This window comes from Plecotus auritus (assembly GCF_963455305.1).
Source record: "Plecotus auritus genome assembly, chromosome: X".
Lineage (NCBI taxonomy): Eukaryota > Metazoa > Chordata > Mammalia > Chiroptera > Vespertilionidae > Plecotus > Plecotus auritus.
Window position 1 is genome coordinate 132481726 of NC_137784.1, and position 11285 is coordinate 132493010.

Consider the following 11285-nt stretch of genomic DNA (forward strand, 5'->3'; position numbering starts at 1 on the left):
AAGGATGACAGAAAGAGTCTACCGCTCTAGGGCCTTTCAAAAGTTTGCTTGGGAGAGGCATGGGGGACATCTGTAGTACTGTCAACAGTATGTGTGTATATATATATATATATATATATATATATATATATATATATATACCTTTAAAAATTCGCTGACCCCTTCTTTAAACTATATTTGTATATACCATTGGTAAATGAAAGAACTAAATAATTGTTTAAAAGGAGATAGGAAATAGGGAAAATTAAAGTTTGCTAATGACTTGTTCTGCTGGAGAATTTTATAGATATCACATCAAACTCAAAATTGAGAGAAAAATGTTGGCGAAAAAAAATTAAAGGTGCCGCCCTGACCAGTTTGGCTCAGTGGATAGAGCGTCGGCCCGCGGACTGAAGGGTCCCAGGTTCGATTCCGGTCAAGGGCATGTACCTTGGTTGCGGACACAACCCCGTTGGAGCGTGTGCAGGAGGCGGCTGATTGATGTTTCTCTCTCATCGATGTTTCTAACTGTCTGTCTCTCCCTTCCTCTCTGTAAAAAATCAATAAAATATATTTTTTTAAAAAATTAAAGGTGCCCTGGCCTGTGTGCTCAGTGGTAGAGCATCGGCCCATGCAGAGAAGGGTCTCGGTTTCAATTCCTGGTCAAGGGCACGTACCTGGGTTGCAAGTTTGTGCCTAGGCCCCTAGTTGAGACACATGCTGGATCTCTCTCTCTCCTTCCTCCCTTCCACTCTTTCTAAAAATTTTTTTTAATTTAAAGGTAACCAGAAGAAAAGAAAAAAAAATTAAAGGTAATCACTCAGGAAAAGTCAGGTACATAACATCCAAATAACCAAGGGGACACATAAAATGGAGCCTGATTATGCCAAAAAAAAAAAAAAAATGAAGGAAAGGAGGAAGAAAAAGAAAGAAGATCTTTGGTTAAACTGAAAATATAAAATAGGATGTCAGTAAGATGTGATTATCAATGGCTATATACCATGTACTTGAGGAGGAGACTCAATACCATAAATATGTTAGGCCTCTACATATTGACCTATAAATTCAAGAAAATCCCAATTAAAAACGCAACAGGCCCAGCCAGCGTGGCTCAGTGGTTGAGTATCAATCTATAAACCAGGAGGTCACGGTTCGATTCCCAGTCAGAGCACATGCCCGGGTTGCAGGTTCGATCCGCAGTGTGGGGTGTGCAGAAGGCAGCTGATCAATGATTCTTTCTCACCATTGATGTTTCTCTCTCTTTCTCCTCCTCCCTTCCTCTCTGAAATTAATAAAAATATATTTTAAAAACACAATGGGGCCCTAACCGGTTTGGCTCAGTGAATAGAGCTTCGGCCTGCGGACTGAAAGGTCCCAGGTTTGATTCCAGTCAAGGGCATGTACCTTGGTTGCGGGCACATCCCCAGTAGGGGGTGTGCAGGAGGCAGCTGATCGATGTTTCTCTCTCATCGATGTTTCTAACTCTCTATCCCTCTCCCTTCCTCTCTGTAAAAAATCAATAAAATATATTTTTAAAAAAACACAATGGGAATTTCTTATGGATCTTAAAAATAGTTTTCAAAATTTATTTGGAAGAAAAAGTGCAAAAAAAAAGCTAAGAAATTTTTGCAAAAGAGTAATAAATATGGTCTTGAGACAATTGGCTTTTTGAAAAATATTAAATTAGAGTGTTTCCTGATAATCATATCTATAATAATAAAAGTGTAATATGCTAATTAATCAGATGTCCGGAAGGGTTTCCTCTGGACAAAGCCTTGGGAGTCCCGCTGAGGCAGAGGCAGCAGAGATCCCTGGCCGCCCCAGCGGCTGCAGCAGGGGCTCAGGCCCTTGCACGAATTTCCTGCATCAGGCCTCTAGTGTAAAGTTGAGACAGAATAAAGAACTAAGCATAAAAATGAAGTAAAAGTGCGAGGAGGACATGATAGGAATATTTTTATAATCTTTGTGTAGAGATCTTTCTAAACGACTCAAATCAAAATGCCACGAAGCAAAAGATTTACATATTTTACTGCATAAAAGTGTTTTTAAAACATTCTTATGAGGAGAAAAAAGCATAAAGTTAGATTTTGATTCAAACGCTTCTTCTTAAAAATAAAATATCTCTGTTAACATTTTTTTTAAAAGCAACAGATTGAGAGGAAAAAAGATTTGCTATATCTCTAATAGATATAGCAAAGAAGTCTTACAAATTAGGAAGCTACAGAGAAAGAATCCAATGTAAAAACCGTAAAGGATAGCAATAGACAATTCAGAAAGGATAGACCACGAATGGCAATAAGCACACGAACGGCAATAAACGACTGCGAGGAACTTGGACAAACGTAAACCAAAGCATTTACTAAATACGATTTTCTCATCCATCAGAATGTCACACATTAAAAAGGCTAACAATAGTCAGTGTGGATAATGTGAGGAAATAAACACTCGTGTATTTCGCAAGTAGGAGCACACATAGGAGCAGGGTTTTTCTCGAGCAGTCAGAGGTATCGATGAAAAATATCGATGTCCTTTAACCGAACAAGAACGTAAACGGCTTGCGATCTAGCCGCGTTCAGGGACACTGGAGCTCTCAGGGGCTCGGCAGTTTTCAAGATGCTTCCCAGTGGTTCAACTTAGGGTATAGTGTTGTGGACATGGTGCGGCTGGGAGTAAGGCTGGGTCTTGGTAGCCCGTCTCAAAATCCGAGAGACGTGAGGTCTCCGAGACACAGTGTGACCTTCATACGGACGGGGACCTTCATACAGAAAGTCAATGGGAACCCCCTACAAGTCAGGCCCCCTGGGAAAGGTGCTGGCCAGCGTTAGGCTAATGCCACCGAAACTCTCACACGGGTCTTGCCATACACAAGATTCCAGAAAGAAAGGTCAGCGCAGAGACACCTGCTGCCTCAGAACCCTCAGCCTGTCTCCTGTGCTGCGAAGTCGACCTAGAAGCCGGGCTGTTATTGAGTGCAAGGAAAGGGTACCCCAAAGTTGTAAAATTACAGCGTACTCTTTTAATAGTGTGATAAAATGTGCAAAACAAACTTCAGCATTGTAGCTGTTTTTGAAGTGTGTGAATCGAAAACTACTTTACTATTTCCGCCATCTTGTCACCTACCATAGTATCTAGTTCCAGACCTTCTTGATAACTCAAAAGTAGATCCTGGACACCCCCCCCCCCTCCGTACAACCCAAAAAGTAGACCGTGAATTCATGTACAGAGACAGTCCTCTTTGAATTGATAACACGAGGGAAGATATAAAGAAATTAACTGATTTTGGAAAATATCATATATGCAAATGAAATATCATATATGCAAATGAAAATGTTCAAAATCCACTTAATTGGGCGTGCGCGGAGGGATCCACGCGCGCGCGGAAGGTTCTTCGTGAACGGAGTCGGTACACAGGCCTATAAAAGTCTGAAGAGCACACTCGACGCCATTTTCTCCTCGGACTCTGTCTGGGTAGCAGCCATGGCTGACGCTGAGGTGAACGTTGCCATGCCTGAGGAAGACAAACCTGATGCGGATACTGTGCAGGTGCTTCGGGACCTGGCCAATCGCCTGCGCATCCATTCCATCAGGGCCACGTGTGCCTCGAGCACCGGGTAAGGTGCTTTCTTCGAAGCCAGAGTGGCTCCGGCTCCGGGCAGTAGGCCTAACAGTCGTGAAGTGAGCCGTTAGAGCTGGGGGCGGTGGAGGGGGGGAGACGCTTGGTCTTAGAGGCCCGATTTGGGGTTAATGGGGTTTGGCTTCTGTTTCAGGCGCCAGCCAAGCGTGGCTGTGGCTCCACTGGTTCACTTTAGTGCCCAGCCACGTGCTCGGGCACTAGCCCCTCAACCCGGGAACCCACGCGGGCTGGAGGGGGGGAGGGGAGGAGAATGGTGGGGTGGGTAGGGGGGTGCCTTCCTGGGGATTGGAGCGGGTTAGCGAGGATTGGAACGGGAAGGCTGAGGTTTTCTGTGTAAGTGATTGCCGTCGTCGTCAAGCGAGTCCCGAAACCCAGGGCATGGGAGTTTAAAGAAAGAAACCCTAAACGGGAGCTGTTCGGTTTTCTAGTATTTTGTTCAGGATTGTTTGCATCCATATTCCTAAGAGATGTTAGCCGTTTTGTTGTAAGGTATTTGGTTTTAGTGTAAAGTTAATGCTGGCTTCAAAATGCGTTTCGAAGTGTTTCCCGCCAGTTTTTTGTTCTTGGTTTTTTCTCGCCCCCGAAGAGTTTGAGGATTGATGTTAATTCTTTAAAAATCAGGCCCTGCCCCGGCGGCTGTGGCTCAGTTGGTTGGAGCAGTCATCCTGTACAGGAGGTGGCAGGTTTTGTTCCCAGTCAGGGCACATACGCAGGTTGCGTGTGTGTGCGCGCGTGCGCACGCACGCACGTACATGCGTGCGTGTGCACGTTGCATTTCAGTTGGCACGTGTTCGTCCATGTTTCACTTTCCCCTCCCCCCTCTCTTCCCCTCCCCTCCCCCTCTCTTCCCAGCCTCCCTCTCTTCCCCTCCCCCCCTCCTCACTCTTTTCCTTCCTCCCCCCTTCCCCCTCTTCCCCTCCCTCCCTCTGAAACCAAAAAAAAAAATCAGGCCCAGAGTTTTTGTTTGTGGCAGGAGTTTTTGACTACTGATTCAATCTTTTTGTTAGTTACGGGTTTATTCCGACTTTCTATTTCATTTGACTGTCTTAGGTTTTCTGTTTCTAGAAATTTTTTCTAGGTTAGCCCATTTATTGATGTACAATTATTCACAGTACTTTTTATAGACCTTTTTATTTCTATAGAATTGGTAGTAATGTCCTTTTTTTGTTTCTTAAATGAAATTAGTAATTTCAAATCTGATTTAATAATTTAGTATTTTTTTTACTTAGTCTAGTTAATGGTTAATTTTAATGTTTTAAAAAAACCAACATTTGTTTTTGTTTATTCTGTTTTCCTGGTCACTATTTTATTCATTTGTGCTCTAATCTTTATTATTTTTTTTCTTTCTGGTAGCTTTGGATTTAGTTGTTTTCCTATTTCAAAACTTGTAAAATTAGGTTTTTGATTTGAGATCTTTGTTTTTTAATGTAAGCATTTGTAGCTATAAACTTCCCTCCTCGCACTACTTTTGCTGTATCTCAAATTTTGGCAAGTTGTGTTTTCGTTTTCATTTATTAAGTATTTTCTAATTTCTTGTAATTTTTTCTTTGACGCATTGGTTGTTTAAATTTAAGGTCTGGCCCTAGTTGGTTTGGCTCAGTGAATAGAGTGTTGGCCTGTGGACTGAGGGGTCCCAGGTTCGATTCCGGCCAGGGCACATGCCTGGGTTGCGGGCTCCATCCCCCAGTAGGGGGCTTGCGGGAGGCAGCCGATCAGTGATTCTCTCTTATCATTGATGTTTCTATCTCTCTCTCCCTTCCTCTGTGAAATCAATACAGGAATATATTTTTTAAAATAATAAATTTAAGGCCTGCCTATTTTTGGATTTTCAAAAAACTTATATTTTGCTCCCTTCACCTTCAAAATTAATTCAGGTTTGCATTTTCTCAAGGGATTTCTAAAAGCTGTTAAATCGAAATTATCCCCTTAGGTCAGGGGTGGGGATGGTCCTGCCCATGGGCCCCAGAAATCATTTGGTCTGGCCCTGCCAAGGAATTAGGGGTGAGTTAATTAAATGTTTGACAAAATATAGCAGGCTAATTGTTAAGTTGATTTTTGCATGGCCTGAGAATGATGTTATAAATATCCAAATGGCATTCAGCAGAAAAAAGGTTCCCCACACCTGCTTAGGTGATACTTGCAAGGCAAGAAGTTTGTCTCCATTTTGTATGTTGTGAATCTTGAAAAGGAGTTATTATTAACATGCATGAGTTGGGCCTAAAATCTTAACTCTCCCTAGAATTGAGGCAGGGTGCTAGGGAGTTAGTTTTGTCCCCTGCCCTGTCCCTTCCCCTCTTCTTAATTATTAAGAGACTGGCTAGACTCTAATGCAGGCTGCTTTCTAAGAGCAGCAGTTACTGGCATTCAGTAAGAGCCTTGAATTACTCCACCAGGGAAACTTCTCAGTCTCATCATTCACTTCCTAAAAGAAATTAACTTTAGGTAGTAGAATGGGACCTTCTTTGTGGTGTTTCTTTAAAAAAAAACTTCGCCCCAGTTGTATTGAGATGAAAGTTTAAGCTGCATAGTGTAATGATTTGACTTACATATATTGTGAAATGATTACCACAATAAATTTAGTTAACACCCATCATATAATACAGACACAAAAAAAGAAAAATTGGTTTTTTTCTTGTGATGAGAACTGTTAGAATCTTTTTCTTTTTTGGGGGGGGAACTGTTAGAATGTTAACAATTTTCAAATATACTGTACAGCAGTGTTAAGTATAGTCATCTTGTTGTACATTACATCCCTGGTACATATTTATCCTATAAGGAAGTTTGTACCTTTTTTTTAAATGTGTTTTATTGATTTTTTATAGAGAGGAAGGGAGAGGGAGAGAGAGTTAGAAACATCGATCAGCTGCCTCCTGCTCACCCCCTACTGGGGATGTGCCTGCAACCAACGTACATGCCCTTGACTGGAATCGAACCTGGGACCCTTGAGTCCGAAGGCCAAGGCTCTATCCACTGAGCCAAACCGGTTAGGGCAAGTTTGTACCTTTTGACCACCTCCCCTAACCCCCACCTCTAATAACCATAAATCTGATTATCTATTTTTTATGAGTTTTTGTTTTTATTTTATATTCTACATATAGGTGAGATCACATAGTATTTGTCTTTCTACATCTGACTTAATTCTCTTAACATAATGCTCTCAAAGTCCATCCATATTGTTGGAAAGGCAGAATTTCCTTCTTTATTATGCCTGAATAATAGTCCATTGTATACATTTACCCCATCATCTTTATCAATTCTGTGGACACTTAGGTTGTTTCCATGTCTTGGCTATTGTAAATAATGCTGCTATGAACATAGGGCTATCGATAATCTCTTTGACATAGTGCTTTCATTTCCTTTGGATGTGTTCCCAGAAGTGGAATTGATGGGTCATATTGTAATTTTTAATTTTTTGAGGGTCCTCCATACTGTTTTCCATAGTAGCTGCACCAATTTTCATTCCCACTAACAGTGAACAAGGGTTCTCTTTTCTGTACATCCTCACCAACACCTTTTATCTTTTTTATGATAACCATTCTAACATAATGGGAGATGATATCTCATTGTAGTTTTGATTTGCATTTCCTTGATGATTAGTAATGTTGAGCACCTTTTCGTGTACCTGTTGGCCATTGGAATGTCTTTGAGAAAATGTCTATTCAGGTCCTTTGATCATTTCAATTGGATTATTTTGAGGGTTTTGCTATTGAGTTGTCTGAATTCTTTATATACTAGAGGCCTGGCCCATGAAATTCGTGCGCAGGTACGGTTCCTAGGCCTGGCCTGTGATCAGGGCCATCTTCCCCAGCTGCCCCCAGCTGGCCTCGCCCCCCGCCACCACTCACCCCTGGTTCCCTGTTCACCATCGGGTGATCGGTGCCTGACAGCTGGGGAAAGGGACCAAAAGGTAGGCTGTTTCTGCCCACTCGCCAGCCCCCACCTCTGTCATGGGTGGCCATCAGGCAATCAGAGCCTGCTGACCAGGGAAAGGAACCAAGAGGTGGTCAGTGTACCTCATAGTGACTGGTCCAGCAGTTGTTCTGGTTGTCCTGCCGTTAGGGTCAATTTGCATATTACTCTTATATAGGATTTTGGATATTAACCCCTTATCAGATATATGGTTTGCAAATGTAGTAGTTTGTTTATTTCATTTTGTTGTTGGTTTCCTTTGCTGTGCAGAAGCTTTTTAGTTTGGTGTAGTCCCACTTGTTTATTTTTTATTTTGTTGCTTGAGCTGTAGGTGTCATCCAAGAAATCATTACCAAGACTCATGTCAAGGAGACTTTTTCCTATGTTTTCTCCTAGGAGTTTAATGGTTTTGGGTCCTACATTTAACTCTTAATCCATTTTAATTTTTGTGAGTGTTGTAATATATGGGGTCCAGTTTCATTATTTTACATGTGATTATCCAGTTTTCCCAGCACCATTTATTAAAGAGACTGTCCTTTCTCCATTGAGTATTCTTGGTTCCCTTGTCAAATATTAGTTGAATATATATATATATATATATATATATATATATATATATATATAGGTTTATTTCTGCTTCATGGTATTTCTGACTAATGATATCACAGATAAATTCAAGCAAGTGAACGAATGTCAAGTGCTTATGGAGTCACCAGGTTGTGAGGTTACTGGGCCTGAAAGCATCCTTAAAAACTGAGCTTGGGAGGCAGTGGCCCTGCCTCTCTTTCCCTTGGTTGGTTTCTTCCTGGGCTGGGAGTAATGGCTGCTGCTTCTAGTCTGAGGAGACTGTGCTGAGAAGCCTCCCTATGCACTGTGTCCTTGGTGAGTTGCCTGTGAGAAATGACCTGTGCCATGTTTGTCTTTCAGCCACCCCACATCATGCAGCAGTGCTGCTGAAATCATGTCTGTGCTATTCTTCCACGTCATGAGATATAAACAGGAGGACCCTGAGAACCCAAACAATGATCGATTCATCCTTTGCAAGGTAAGCAGGCATGGGAGCCCAGGGCTTACTCAGATGCTTGCTTAAATTCACTTTGAAAGCCACCATGTGGCCCTGGTTGGTGTTGCTCAATGGTTGGAGTATCAGGCCACACACTGATTCTATTCCCGGTCTAGGGCGAGTACCTGGGTTGCAGGTTCAATCCCCATACTCCTTGGGGCACATGTGGGAGGCAACCAATCGATATGTCTCACATAAGTCTTTCTCTCTTTCTCCTTCCCTTCCTCCTACCCTTTCTTTGTCTCTTTCCCCCTTTCTCCATACTTTCCTCTAAAAATCAATGAAAAAAAATATCCTCTGGTGAGGATTAACAAAATATAAGGATAAAAAATAAAGCCACCATGTGGCAACAAGACTTGAAATGGGCTCTGTTTATTTTTGTTGTTGTTCTCTTTTCCTTTTCCTTATGTCTTAGTCCATTCGGGCTGCTATAACTAAATACCACAGACTGGATGGTTAATAAACAATAGAAATACATTTTTCACAGTTTTGTAGGCTGGAAGTCCAAGATCAAGGCACCATCATGGTCGCATTCTGGTGAGAGTCCTCTACCTGGTCACAGACTTTTCACATGGAAGAAGCGGCTTCTCTAGGGCCTCTTTTATAAGGACACTAATCCCATTCTTTTTTTTCTTTTTTTTTAATATATTTTATTGATATTTCACAGAGAGGAAGGGAGAGGGATAGAGAGCCAGAAACATCGATGAGAGAGAAACATCGATCAGCTGCCTCCTGCACACCTCCCACTGAGGATGTGCCCGCAACCAAGGCACATGCCCCTGACCGGAATCGAACCCGGGTCCTTTCAGTCCGCAGGCCGAAGCTCTATCCACTGAGCCAAACCGGCTTCGGCACTAATCCCATTCTTGAAGGTTCTGCTCTTGTGACCTAATCACCACCTATAGACCCCACACACCTCCTAATACTATCACCTTGGGCATTAGGTTTTCACGAACATTTAGGACCATAGCACCTTATAAAGATCTAAAAGGTGTTCTAGGGAGGACTGTGTAGTATGAAGGATGACTTGTGGCAACTAGCCACCCTTCCTTTCCTTTGGTGGCTCCCCTACTCACACCACCTAGCACTAAGTTCCCCTTGGCAGGGTCTTGCTGCTCTCATTCTCTGTCATGTGGGTAGAGGTGGGCAACATAGCAAGTCCAACTTGCTGAGGTTGAGGAAAATTGAATTGGATTTGAGGGACACCCTACCCTGCCAGTCAGCTTTCTCTTCCATTGCTCTGCAGATCTGACTTGACATTAATGGAGGACTTTCTCATTGCATTAGGTATAGTGTCAGGTACCTCATTACATTGGGTGATGGGAAAGAAAAGGAATGTTAAAAGCAAGATCGATTTAGAAGAATGTATAGCTCTGTGTAGCTCTTGGTCCTCCTCAATTGTGAGTGTCTCCCTCCACAGCATAAGGGTTCATGGAGAAGAGAAGCGGAACCTATATAAGGGCACTTCCACCATGCCAGCATTGTGCTGGTGCCCTGCCAATATTCTCAATCTTACAGCCTCCTACCGCCTGAGAAGGGCTCTCATCTCCATCATACCCACAAAGTACAGCCTTAAGAAAGTAGTTTTGCTTGTTCCCTCTTTAAAGCCAGGGAGGCCCTAGTCAGTTTGGCTCAGTGAATAGAGCATCGGCCTGTGGACCAAAGGGTCCCGGGTTCAATTCTGGTCAAGGGCATGTACTTTGGTTGCAGGCTCCTCCCTGGCCCAAACAGCCCGGGCCCTGGTCAGGGCTCATGCAGGAGGCAACCAATTGATGCGTTTCTCTCACATTGATATTTCTGTCTTTCCCTCTCTTTTCTACTCTCCCAAAAATCAATGGAAAAATACCTTCAGGTGAGGATTAACAAATAATAATAAAGCCAGGAGAAGCAGAGTTTGTCTGAGTGCAGGGTCCAGGCTGGGTCCAAGGGCATGCAAGGCAACTGGGAGCCAGAGCTTGTTACTGGAATAAAGTAGGAGCCATGGAGAAAAGGATGAAGCTAGAGAAACTTTAGTGGGACAGTTTTGTGAGGCTAGAGATGCAAAACAGAGAGGGAGTCTCTGGGGTCACAGAGCACATGGAGAAAGCTAGGGAAGGTCAGGAGCCCTGAGAGGAGCAGAGGAGTTGGAATGAAAGGGAGAGGGTTACAAATACCCATCCACGGTAGTGACAGCACACTAACTTCTGCTTGATTGGAGCTGACATTTAAATGGAGGGAGGGAGCAGACAAGAAACCAACCTATAAAATAGCTAGCTGGCATATCAGATGGGGCTGAGCATCCTGGATCCAAGGGAAGTGGAGGAGGGGTAGGGCTTACTAGTTGAAAGAGATGGTCCAGGGTGGCCATGATGCTGACATTCAAGGAGAATTTTGGAAAAGGTGAGGGAGTGAGCAATGTACCTATTTAGGCACAAGCCCACTGAGAACTTGAGGAAGAGGGAGCAGCAAGTGCTAAGACCCTGAGGCAGGCATGTGCCCGGGGTGTTCAAGGGGCAGCAAGGAGGCCAGGGCACCCAGAGTGGTTGGAGGGAGAGTAGGAGGTGAGGGGGACCAGAGTGGACAGGCCAGTGCAAGAACTAGGGCTCTACTTGGCACAAGATAGCAAGACTTGGTTGGTTCTTGGCAGAGTAATGAACAGGCTTAGGTTTTAACAGGCTCTCCCATGGCAGCTGTGTTGAGAATGGTTATGGAGGAGCAGGG